General features: G+C 42.3%; 1 protein-coding gene across 1 annotated transcript in view; it reads left to right on the top strand.

Moving 5' to 3' along the window:
- The window catches only part of nsf (N-ethylmaleimide sensitive factor, vesicle fusing ATPase), a 178,612-nt gene that overhangs the window by 136,692 nt on the left and 28,122 nt on the right, over positions 1–13,798 (top strand). The window lies entirely within an intron of this gene.

Consider the following 13,798-nt stretch of genomic DNA (forward strand, 5'->3'; position numbering starts at 1 on the left):
ATCATTGAAACAGCAGCCGATTGTTTTTTATGTGGACAAGAATAAGATTTCCAAGCATGTTCAGCCAAGCACTGGAAAGAAGGGTAAGGTGAACCTGAAAATATATTCAGGTGAAGTACTGAAGGATGGTTGAAATGTTTAGAGTTCACAGCAGTCAACAAATCAAACTACAGATGTTTGCAGGTACACAAAAATGCTGGAGAAACTCAGCGGGTGCAGCAGCATCTATGGAGCGAAGGAAATAGGTAACGTTTCGGGCCGAAACCCTTCTTCAGACTGATAGGGGGTAGCGGGGAGAAGGAAGGAAAAAGGAGGAGGAGGAGCTCGAGGGCTGGGGGATGGGAGGAGACAGCTCGAGGGCTAAGGAAGGGGAGGAGACAGCGAGGGCTAACAAAATTGGGAGAATTCAATGTTCATGCCCTCCGGATGCAGGCTCCCCAAGCGGAATATGAGGTGCTGTTCCTTCAATTTCCGGTGTTACTCACTCTGGCAATGGAGGAGACCCATGACAGAGAGGTCGGATTGGGAATGGGAGGGGGAGTTGAAGTGCTGAGTCAGGTATGTTCTTGCGGACCGAGCGGAGGTGTTCGGCGAAACGATCGCCCAACCTCCACTTAGTCTCACCGATGTAGATCAGCTGACATCTTGGGCGATTGTTTCGCCGAACACCTCCGCTCGGTCCGCAAGAACCTACCTGACCTCCCGGTGGCTCAGCACTTCAACTCCCCCTCCCATTCCCAATCCGACCTCTCTGTCCTGGGTCTCCTCCATTGCCAGAGTGAGCAACACCGGAAATTGGAGGAACAGCACCTCATATTCCGCTTGGGGAGCCTGCATCCTGAGGGCATGAACATTGAATTCTACCAATTTTGTTAGCCCTCGCTGTCTCCTCCCCTTCCTTAGCCCTCGAGCTGTCTCCTCCCAGCCCTCGGGCTCCTCCTCCTCCTTTTTCCTTCCTTCTCCCCGCCACCCCCTATCAGTCTGAAGAAGGGTTTCGGCCCGAAACGTTACCTATTTCCTTCGCTCCATAGATGCTGCTGCACCCGCTGAGTTTCTCCAGCATTTTTGTGTACCTTCGATTTTCCAGCATCTGCAGTTCCTTCTTGTACAGATGTTTGCAGCTGTGATTCTAATTGGCCCATATTAATGGACAATAAATGGAGAAGCGAAGAAGTGTCTGAAGAAGGGTTCCAACCTGAAACGTCACCCCTTATCTCCAGAGATGTTGTCTGACCCGTTGAGTTACTCCAGCATTTTGTGTCTATCTTCTGTATAAACTGGCATCTGCAGTTCCTTCCTACATATTGATGTGCAAAGACTGGCTCAAAACTGAGGCTAAACTGGTAAGGGACGTTAAATACAGATGTTTCAAATTTATGCTTAGTCATACATTGGGAAAGTATGTACAAGTGTTCAAAGATATCTACATATGTATTTATCATACTCAAATCTGTTTCAAGCCAGGTGCAAAACCAGAATACTGCAAGCGTTGACCTGTTTGAAATGCATTGGAAAAACAATGGAAGAATTAGATAAATTAGAATGAAATGGAATGCTAGTGAAGACAAGCCAGAGTAATCCAGCAACACCAATCGTAAACAAGTCTAAACAAAAACTACAGATGTTGAAAATCTGAAACAAAAACATAAAATACTTGAGACGCTCTGCCCTATCTGTGGAAAGAAAAATATGTGTTGATGTTTCAGGTCCAAAACCCTGCATCAGAACGGTCTGCTCTCCCACTATTGGAAACATCCTCTTCACATCTACTCTACCTAGGCTTTCAGATAATCTATCAGGGTTCAAGGTGAAATGGGTCAAGGGGAAACGTATATTGGTTCCTGCGTAACAAAGCAGCACACTAGAAGAACCTGCAGAAGAATTTGGATTTGAGTATAGGAGGTTCTACTGCAGTTGTACAGGGCCTTGGTGAGACCACACCTGGAGTATTGTGTACAGTTTTGGTCTCCTAATCTGAGGAAAGACATTCTTGCCATAGAGGGAGTACAGAGAAGGTTCACCAGACTGAGTCCTGATGGGATGGCAGGACTTTCATTTGAAGAAAGACTGGATAGATTCGGCTTGTACTCGCTAGAATTTAGAAGATTGAGGGGGGATCTTATAGAAACTTGCAAAATTCTTAAGGGGTTGGACAGGCTAGATGCAGGAAGATTGTTCCCGATGTTAGGGAAATCCAGAACAAGGGTTTACCGTTTAAGGATAAGGGGAAAATCTTTTAGGACAGAGATGAGAAAAACATTTTTCACACAGAGAATGGTGAATGTGGAATTCTCTGCCACAGAAGGTAGTTGAGGCCAGTTCATTGGCTATATTTAAGAGGGAGTTAGATGTGGCCCTTGTGGCTAAAGGGATCAGTGGGTATGGAGAGAAGACAGGTACAGGATACTGAGTTGGATGATCAGCCATGATCATATTGAATGGTGGTGCAGGCTCGAAGGGGCGAATGGCCTACTCCTGCACCTCTTTTCTATGTTTCTAAGAACTGGTCTCTGATAAGTCCTCAAGTTCGTCTTTTTTCTATTTAGTTTTTTATGAAATAAAATTGAATTAACTGTGCATCTTATTTCACCCAGGTAGTCTAGCATCAACTTATATGGCTGACAGTTATCAAAATAGCACTGAAGATAAGGGTGTTATATTTCAATTTGACAAGAGATTAGTTTAGCAAGACATTTGCTTATGAAAGGGTAATGTCACATTCCTCTACTGGTTACATTCTCTCAGTGAGGGGAGAAGTTCAGGTGAACCTTAAGGGGAAGAGGAATAAGGCAGTCGATATAAAATGAAATTATATCTCTGGTTTCGGAGGGAAATAATTTAAATTATAAAAGTTCATCAATTGACACAGCCAAGCAAATCATGCAGTAAGAAATTGGTGAAATATAGCAATATGCATACGGGTGACATGGAGCAGAAAGCGACAACTGGAAGAAAAGAGAGAAACTTTTTTGTGTGTACATAAACCATTTAAATTCCAGCTAAAAGGAATAAAATAAAGTATCAATGTTATGCAATCAGAAAATTACATTGGATCCAGAATTTGATCTAGTTGAGATGGAAGAAATGACACAAGATTCTGTTGAATTAGGAAGTGTCACTTTCGTCGTCGTGGCTATCCCTCGAGGTCGGGGATGATGGTCTACGTTCTGTTGTGTTTATGGACTCTCAGGTGGCTTAAGAGTCCATTCCTGTCTTTGAAAGTTCTTCAACATTCAGGACAGGTAATTCCAGATGGCAGATCAGGCTTTGGTTGTTGTTGCCTCTCTTTCCGTTTTCTTCTCTTTTCTTCTAATTCTGCGCACCTCTTGGCTTCGAAGGTCACTGTTCCTTCTTGGATGATGGTTCGCCAGAGTTTCCTGTCCTTGGCATTGGCTTCCCAATTGCCGATGTCGATTTCACATTTCTTCATGCTGGCTTTTAAGTCGTCTTTGAATCTCTTCTTTTGTCTGCCTCTTTTACGTTTGCCTTCTTTAAGCTGGGAGTAGAAGGTTTGCTTTGGTAGACGCTTCCATCCGAACAACATGACCAACCAATCTTAGTTGGTTCTTGATGACGAAGGCTTCGATGCTAGATGTTTTCGCTTCATTCAGCACGCTGTTGTCGGTTCTTCTGTCTTCCCAAGTGATATTTAAGCTGCTTCGAAGACATCGTTGATGGAACTTTTCAAGTGTTTTCAGATGGCGTCGGTATGTTGTCCAGGTTTCTGATGCATTCAGGAGCGTTGGAATCGCCACTGCCTTGTACACTAACATTTTGCTGTCTGTTCGGATGTCACGATTTTGAAAGACTCAACGATCAGCTCAACTCAAACTTGTGAATTGGCTGAAGTTTACTAATGTGCCTATATGACTCATTCCTTTCAGAAAAAGGCAAGCAGTGCATGCAAACATGGCAAATGTGAAATCATGAGCACATTCATTCGCAGAGAATTGAATAAACAAATTATACATGTTCTAGCAGCTCTTCATGTTTCATTATGTGCTCTCCACACACACACACACACACACACACACACACACACACACACACACACACACACACACACACACACACATATATATAAAATGTTGGAGATGGGTCTCGATCCAAAACGTCACCCATTCCTTCTCTCCAGAGATGCTGCCTGTCCCGCTGAGTTACTCCAGCATTTTGTGTCTGCCTTCGATTTAAACCAGTATCTGCATTTCTTTCCTATATATATCTTAAATATTCAGCTTCTCCTCCTGTTACAACATACACATTAAAAATTGTATCAACTTTCCAATGCCTTCAGGGGCATGTTTTGTGACATATAAGATTGATTTGGGTGATCTATATTTCTTTTGTGTCTGGAAAATTATACTGGTGACGAATGTGTCCTCACTTTTCAGGATGAAAGCATTGTTTTGGGTCTTTTTGTCCAGGACCTTTAAGAGCATAAGGCCTACAGACACAGCTGGCAGGCTGCTTGTACCCTTACCGTCAGCTAATATGTTTTACTATCCAGTTGAGAGCATGTGAAGTCCAATGCATAGTCTCCTGAAACCTTATCCAGCTAGATGTCAATTAGAGGTTTTGAAATGTGCTGTCACATTCTGAGTACTGCTCTTGTTAAAGCTGGGTTACATTCTCTCTCATTGGAAACAATGGGATCACAATGTGGAGGGATTCTACAGATTATCTTCTCGGGAGGAATTTAGCACACTTTAAAAATGCTCCTCCTTTTTTGATGGTTAGGCATGGATGAAAATCACAATGAACAAATGGATAACTTTTGGAATTTTTGATAAATGACAGCTCCAACAGGGAAACAAAGGCAGTTTAAACTAAGATGTAAGTTTCCTGGGCTATTAGCAAAATCTGAAGGATCTTTGCATGTGAGACTCTAGCTTTCATACTCAAAAACCATTTTATTCCTATAAACATAATATGCAGACATTTAGCCCTCTGAACATTTTGTAGATGTCATTGCTATTAGTTTATAAGGATTCATTACAGGTCAACCTGAATGAAAAATTGCAGGATGGTTACAGCAAATATATTCATGCATATATTAATAAAATGGCTTTTGAGTATTGAAGCTAGAGACTCGGGAGTCATTGACTCTGTACTTACTCATTTCAGCTTGTCCTACTCCCCACCTCCTCAGCCCTGCAAATTCTTAATTTTCAGATATTTATTCCACTCCCTTTTGGATGATGTGTTTATATCCACCTTCAATGTCAACTCATTCTGGACCTTAACCATTGGCTGGATCTTGGGGATGAAATATCCTTGTGTTACTTTTGGTTCTTTGGCAAATCATCTTCATTTGATGTCAACTAGTTCTTCCCCTTCTGTCCATTGGTGCAGTTTCTTTCCGACTAATCTAAACCATTCATGATTTTAGATCTCTAAAGGAACTTTCAACCTTCTGTTTTCCAAGGAGAACAGTCCCTGCAAATTTACATAAATAAAATCATTCCTCCATTTCCATTTGGAAATCTCTTCAGCCCCCTCTGCGAAACGTTCACATTTCTTTTAAAGTCTGGCACTCAAAGCTGGGCCCACTAATCCATTTGTGGTTGAACCAATGTTTTAAGGTTCACAGCCATTTCATTGTCCTATCAAGTCCAGGATCCTGTACCACATTCTCAACCTGCCCAGTCATTTGAAAGAGACTATGCATATACCCGCAAATCTTCCTGTTCATGTACCCCATTCAAAATTGCGCCCCCTTACCTATATAGCTTCTTGTCGTGCTTCCAAAGGAAATGAAACATTCTACATTTCTCATTATTAAATTTCATCTGCCAACTGTCGGACTTAAGCATTAGGCCTCTTTTTTTTCTTGCTACGTTTTGAATAAATAAAAAAAAACGCTGCTGACTGTTTCCATGTGGAAAATAATGTCCTTACAAATATGGGCAGATTACTGAAAGTACAGGTCTTTAATGTGATAGAAGGGTTAGGATAAGATTGACAAGAAATTGAGTAGAAAATTCTCCATTAATTTGGCCTCCTGTATGAATGATACTGTTGGTATGAATAATTCTGGTCGAGTCCCACGGATTAAAGAGCAGTTAAATTATCATTTTCAATTGAGAGCAGGTGAATGACAGCAGGACTCATGGACTTGCTTTGTGCGAATATGTATTTTAATTTGTTATCATCGTATAGCTGACATAATGTACTTTAAAGACCTAGGGAAAGCACTGCCGTGAAATTCAGTTAAATTCACACTTTTCATGGTCATTTCACATCATTGCTAAAAGTAAACTGGAAGTTCCTGGAGTGTCATCTTTGGGACTGCAGCCTGATCTCCGTTGTCGGGTTGCATGGGATAATATCAGATAACATGGTTGCGTGGGATAAGATAATTCCTCGTGAAACAATCCTTGGGAGGATAGCAAAGAAAATCGAGCCATGTTGAGCTGATATATCATTGGAAGAAGGGCTTCGGCCCAAAACGTTGCCTATTTCCTTCGCTCCATAGATGCTGCTGCACCCGCTGAGTTTCTCCAGCTTTTTTGTGTACACCCTATCATTGGGCACTCCTAGAACATCTTGATCATAAAATGCAGGACTTGGATGTTTGCTTGATGAGTAAATAACTTGCCTTCATCCCTAGATGGGATCCCTCCATTACAGCACCACCATTCCCTCCTCATACCCACCCCATTGGAAAACCGTCCTGTGTTGCCCCTAGTGAGTAGGATAGTGCTAGTGTACGGGGTGATCGCTAGTTGCCACAGACTCGGTAGGCCTATGTCAAAGATTTGTATTTGTTCCTATCCCTGTTTTCGCCCCCTCCTTCAGATAATGCTAGTAGTACATTTTATCTTTCCCTTTTTTTTCCTCAATCTATTCCTACAACTGCGCAAGGCTCATTTGAACTTCGGGCTGCTGAATTCTTGAGCACAGCCACCATAGATTAAAAGCAGCATGTTTTCAGTGAATGTCCAATGATCAAAATGGCCGTCATCACTGTGCTTTGGGACTGTGTCTCACTGGATGTTAGTTAGAATTTATAAACTAGTTAGAATCTATAAACTTCTAAATATAGAAGATACATTCAATTATTTACTTTGAAAAAATATTCACAAAAACATTGAAATTTGCCCCAAGAGCACAGCTTATTCACAAGGTTATTGACAAAATGCAAATTAATGTGAACCTGGACAGTTAACATAGGCAGGATTTTGTTTTAGGTATTGTACTCAAATCACTTGCACTACATCTACATTGGCAGAGTTTAATGCTGAGGTACATCAATGTCAGTGTAAGATGAGCCTTTGTTTGTGGAGAAATTGAGGATCCATCCAGTCAGTTCCCTTTCTTGAGCTGCTTTATGGCAGAGTTGGATTACACACACTGCACTTAGTCTGGATGCTGTTGGCTAATTAATGGAAAGCTCATTTTATCTTCTAATTGCCTTTTTCTCCATTTGGAAATTCATCCACCCAAAACTTTGGGTGTCCTTCAAACCTGACCAGGGCACTCAAACCCTGCGTGGCATTCGATGAAACATCCCAAGGGTAAAACATTTTATTATCGTAACAGATTTTTAATACTGGGCAGAAAGTTTCAACTGAGTAGAAAGGAAATATTCAATGTAACCAGCTGTATTTCAGCTGACTAAACTCTGTCTTTCCTCGTGTTACTCAGAAGACATACCCGGGGCCATTTCAGAGTCTGAGATGTTAGATTGCATTAACTGACAGGTGGTCTGTGATGTTACAACCTCTCTTCATTTTGTGTGTGTGTGCTGAAGTCAGGAGTGTTGGTGAAGACAGGCAGGGGCAGACCTTCAGACAAATGACGCAAAAACAACATCAAAGGAATGTAAAAGAATAAGCAAGGCAGTGTGACCTATAGCATGACCCTATGAGGGTGGGGGGAAGCAGTTTAGTTTGCATTTTTTTAATGGACAAGAAAACTGACATTTCCTGAGAAACGGGGAAAGCTGTTGGAAGCTACATATTAGATATTGAAATGCTAATGCTTAGGAGTGCATTATTCAAATCGGCACCAGCCTTGCCCCAGGCTTTGGCAATTGGCTTAACTTTGGTGGTGCTAGTTATTTCTCCTCCAATTTCTTCTCCTGCAATGATCCTGCTGGGACGCCATGACCAATGGCAATACTCTTACTAAGCAGCCATTCTTCATGTGAGCCCCTCTGGATTTGGGGAAAGGGTATTACAATCTGATGTTGGCATGGCTCAGAGAGAACAAGCTTGTGTTGGAAATACTCAGCAAGTCATGCAAAAACAAGATTTTTTTTTAAATCAGTGTCTTTGTGGAATAGACTAAAAGACGGGTTTCCTTATTCCACGTTAATTCCAGCTCTCCTGAATTTTTATGTGCTGTGTATGCTTTTGGTGGGGACCTTTTATGCGAAAGAGCAGCAGAAGTTTTCTAAAAAGATCAAAGCATCTTTATCTGACTGTCATCTGGCTGTTAAAGAGATCATGGAATGGCATCATGGGCTAGCACAGTGCTTTTTTTTTTAGCACCATGGCACATCCAGCAGAGCTGCTGCCTCACAGCTCCAAATACCCAGACATTGTACTGAGATTTACTGATTGTGTGCAGTTTGCACATTCTCCCTGTTTCCTCCTTTATGTCAGGGATGTGCTGATTGGTGCGGGAATTGCCACTGTAACCGTTCCTAATGTCTAAGTGAGCAATAAATTCTGTGGAAATTTGAAGGGAATTTGTTGAGAATAAAATGAGTTTAGTGCAATATTAATGTAAATATGTGTTTTGATCATCAATGCAAACTTGGAGGGTCAAAGGGTCTGTTTCCGTGGTGTATGATCCTATGAAACTTTTTTAAAAAAAGAAAAAAGATTTTCATTAGTTACATAAAATTCTGCACCTTTGTGTCCTCTCCAAGTGCACACTTCAGGGGGAAAAGTTCTGATATGCATATAAACAGTCGTGATATTATGTGGTTATGGAGATCAGGTAATTCGGTACTATCTTGGTTCTCTGTCCATTCGCAATATCCTGAATCTTGCTTTAGGACCTTGTGGATTCCTGAGTGATTATCAAGCTACTTGAGTAGTCGAATTCTGCGTTGACCTTGGAAATTGTTCGAAACCATTACCGCCAAAATCTCAATATCTCTCATAAATAAATATTCTATAGTTATTGGGTATTTTACTTTTGTCATTTATTTTTTCTTTACAAACAGTTAACTTGGTGTAAACTGCAACAGTCATTTGATATTAACCAAAGGCAGAATTGCCTGCATACCTGTTGACGCCATTTGTATTCTCCAGGCAACTTGCAGACGCATGCTAACACGTGCACGTGCGTTCAAAGAATTACAAGGTCCGCCTGCATTCTGCACTGTCACATTCGGCAACTTTTTTTTTTCCTCTTTACTTCCTACCCACCCCTCCATGTCCCCCATCAACTTTAAACTAGCTGTAACTTTTCAATTAATTGCAAAGTGCACATATCTGGAATTGAAGCATAGGCCAACAGGCTGCCAGTAACTGTTGTCTGGAAGTTATTTGAGGATCTCCCCAATGGCTAATTTCTTACCAACTATGGACACCAACTGCATTGCTGACTCACTTGAATAATTCTTTACCTCTATGGGGAAACCCTGTGCTTTGATTCAGTCCCTGCACTGGATTAGAAGATACTACAAAATATTCGTTCCGGTGTTGCCACTGGCTAATTTACAGGCTTTGCATAAAGATGGCCATGGTTTTTAAACCTCAGCCAAGATAGCATGGATGGGAGCACAGCAAAGAGGGTAGATTGCACGACACAGGAAGGCAAAGCATTTTAGCAGCCTGTGTTCAACAGTTAATACGCACACAAATGCAAAGCAATTATGGACCTAATTCCCTGTATTTGATGTTTAAGAAAGAACTGCAGATGCTGGAAAATCGAAGGTACACAAAAAAGCTGGAGAAACTCAGCGGGTGCAACAGCATCTATGGAGCGAAGGAAATAGGCAACGTTTCGGGCCGAAACCCTTCTTCAGACTGATCGGGGGTGGGGGGGGCGGGGACAAGAAAGGAAAAAGGAGGAGGAGCCCGAAGGCTGGGGGATGGGAGGAGACAGCAGGGGGACTGAGGAAGGGGAGGAGATAGCAAGGACTAACAAAATTGGGAGAATTCGATGTTCATGCCCCCAGGATGCAGACTCCCCAAGCGGAATATGAGGTGCTGTTCCTCCAATTTCCGGTGCTGCTCGCTGTGGCCATGGAGGAGACCCAGGACAGAGAGGTCGGAGACGGAGTGGGAGGGGGAGTTGAAGTGCTGAGCCACCGGGAGGTCAGCTTGGTTATTGCGGACCGAGCGGAGGTGTTCGGCGAAACGATCGCCCAACCTCCGCTTGGTCTCACCGATATAGATCTGCTGACATCTAGAGCAGCGGATGCAATAGATGAGGTTGGAGGAGATGCAGGTAAACCTCTGTCGCACCTGGAACGACTGCTTGGGTCCTTGAACGGAGTCGAGGGGGGAGGTAAAGAGACAAGTGTTGCATCTCTTGCGGTTGCAAGGGAAAGTGCCCGGGGTGGGGGTGGTACGAGAGGGAAGGGAAGAATTGACAAAGGAGTTATGGAGGGAGCAGTCTTTGCGGAAGGCAGATATGGGGGGAGATGGGAAGATGTGGCGAGTGGTGGGATCACGTTGGAGGTGGCGGAAATGGCGGAGGATTACTTTTTGTATGTGACGGCTGGTGGGGTGAAAGGTGAGGACTAGGGGGACTCTGCCCTTGTTGCGAGTGGGGGGATGGGGAGAGGGAGCAGTGTTGCGGGGTATGGAAGAGACCCTGGTGCGAGCCTCATCTATGGTGGAGGAGGGGAACCCCCGTTCCCTGAATAATGAGGACATTTCAGATGTCCTGGTGTGGAACGCCTCATCCGTGGAGCAGATGCGGCGTAGACGGAGGAATTGGGAGGAGGGGATGGAGTCCTTACAGGAAGCAGGGTGGGAAGAAGTGTAGTCCAGATAGCCATGGGAGTCAGTGGGTTTATAGTGTTTATAGTTTATAGCCCCCCACCCCCGATCAGTCTGAAGTTGGGTTTCGGCCCGAAACGTTGCCTATTTCCTTCGCTCCATAGATGCTGCTGCACCCGCTGAGTTTCTCCAGCTTTTTTGTGTACATTCCCTGTATTTGATGTTGCTCTATTGAAGTACATTTAAACACTTTATAATTGTATGCTTGCAACGTATTTCTGCTATCCTGCGGAATCTTCCCCTAAATTATGGTGGGTGTTTGGATGGGCGGGACATGGTGATTTGTTGGAATCTGCATGTTTCGTATTAAAGAAGCAACTCTAATAAAAGGGAGTGTTGTTGTTATCCTGGTGAATTGGGGAGTAGGAGGAAAGTGAAAGAAATGTGCTACAGTCCCTATCAGTTAGCTTCTCTGAGCCATCAGGGTATTTAACACACCACAGGTAGCGAGAATTGAGAAACACTGCTAATCCTGTAATTGAAGTTGAGACCACAGTAAAAGAATCTCAAACTGTTTGCATTGGGGGTGGGGAGAAACAGATACAGTACTGCTCTTTTTGCAGTTTATTCTCTGGACTAACATACTTGAGTCAAGGCCCAAGTTGAATTTGAATAGACGGACAATGTCGATTAAATAGGGTGGATTTAGCAAATGTGGAGTGAATATGAATTACCCTCTCCTATTTGCATCCGCTCCATAAAATAGAGAGTTTACTACAGGATAACAGAGCCTTAACGCTCTTTTGCAATTTGCTCAATGTAGGTTTTAAAGTCCAATGTCAGTGGATGTGTCTTTTGCTTTTTGTTTCTTCCATTTTAACTGTAGCAGCCCAGAAATCAGAATACAGACTTTCCAGATTGACTTGTCTCCCGCCTGTGTTGCAATCCACAATCCTTTCCTAAAAGCTGTTACCGGCGTAATTGTTATTTTGTGCATATGAGCATAAAATGCATCGTCCAATATGATTTGCATTCTCTATTTGTGAAAGTTCTTCTTGGTGTTTTTTAATATATCTGGCCTGAGCTGGAGTGTCCTCAATAGATATGTTAATGGTGCTGTGGTAAAGTAGAACTTGGCATCTGCATTTAGTATCTCCTTTGGTGGAAGGATCCCAGTTAAAGGCCGGCATCACTAACATCCTTGGTGATCAAATCTTTTGAGGTTGGTTATGACGCATATCATATCCTGTTTTTGTAAGGGCCTGGACCCACCACAATTCACCTATTGCCACCACAGATCAATAGGGATGCAATCTCACTGGCTCTCCATTCTACACTGGACTGCTTGGACAATAAGAACATGTATGTCAGGTCGTTGTTCACCGTATGTAGCCTGTTGTCCAACACCACCCTTCCCTCAAAGCTTATCAAACTGTATATAGACACAAAAAGCTGGAGTAACTCAGCGGGTCAGAAAGCATATCTGGAGAAAAGGAATAGGTGACATTTCGGTTTGAGATCCTTCCTTAGACAAGAGAACTGTGGTCTCTGTTTATCCATTTGTAATTGGATCCTTGGCTGCCTCATTGGCAGACCACAATCAGTACGAATTGGCAAAGACCCTTCCTTTTCAATAGCCATCAGCACAAGAGCACCTCAAAGCTGTGAGTTCAGTCTCCTGCTCCATTGCGCTATACGCACAACTGTGTAGCCGGACATAGCTCCAGCACCATTTTCAAATTAACTGGCAATATCACCGTTATCAGATAAATAATGTGTAGTGAGTAGTTAGTTTTCAAGAGGGAGATTGAAAATCTGTTTGAATGGTGCCGGAATAATAATCTTTCTCTCAACGTTAGCAAAAGCAAGGAACTGGGGATCCACGAAGCTAGCTTCATCGATGGGACGATGGTGGAGAGAGTCAACAGCTTCAAGTTCATGGGGAAATATATCTCTGAAGATATGTCCTAGCCCCAGTACATTGATGCAATCTCAAGGAACGCTCATCAATGCCTCTACTTCCTTAGAAGATTGAGGTGATTCAGTATATCGATGAATACGCTTTGAAATTGAAATTCTACACGTGTACAGTAGTAATCACACTGACTGGTTGCAACACAGCCTGTTTCAGAAACTCTGAAAATGTCTTTGCTTATTACATTTTCAGGCCTGTTAAGCTGCGTCAGAATTTCATTGTTCCTTTGCCTGCACATATGGCAATTAACAGGTTTATTATTATTAAAACCGATTTGTGCTCTATCTCTTTGTATTAAAAAAAAAGTAACTTGCATTATTTCAGGGAATGTCCGAATGGCCAAAATAAGTCTAATTACTTGGCACATTTCTTATGTTGAAAAGTATTGCATCATCAGTCCTCCTTTTCTAATTTGATGACCTTTCAAGTTTATTATCGTGTACTTCTCTTTTGATTATTCATCTGATAACAGCTTTAGAGCCATTTTAGTATTTTTAAAACGTTGACCACTTTGTGAGAACAGTTACAATTTGCACAAAGCAGGATAAATAGTATATTTTTTATGTAAGGTGATTATAGTTCAGAATGATACATAAAATTCTTCCAGATGTTTTAAATTCACCTCTGATGAGAGACGGAGTGTTATTTAATTGATATCTTCCGCTTCTAGTAGTGCAATATTATGCTGTAATGAGAACATTGATTATGTATTCAAGTCTCTAGAATGTGAATTTGTATCGCTCTCGCTTGAACATGTGAATGCTGATCCATGTATTTTGACTGTGTGCACTATGTAATGGATACCGATGTCTGTATAGGTAAGTATGTGCATATAAATGACACTGGATCTATTGGGAATATTATCACCAATTAGTCTACATCCAACCACATTGACTCTGGCCGAGAAAGCACACCA

Source organism: Amblyraja radiata, chromosome 16 (genome assembly GCF_010909765.2).
Source record: "Amblyraja radiata isolate CabotCenter1 chromosome 16, sAmbRad1.1.pri, whole genome shotgun sequence".
Lineage (NCBI taxonomy): Eukaryota > Metazoa > Chordata > Chondrichthyes > Rajiformes > Rajidae > Amblyraja > Amblyraja radiata.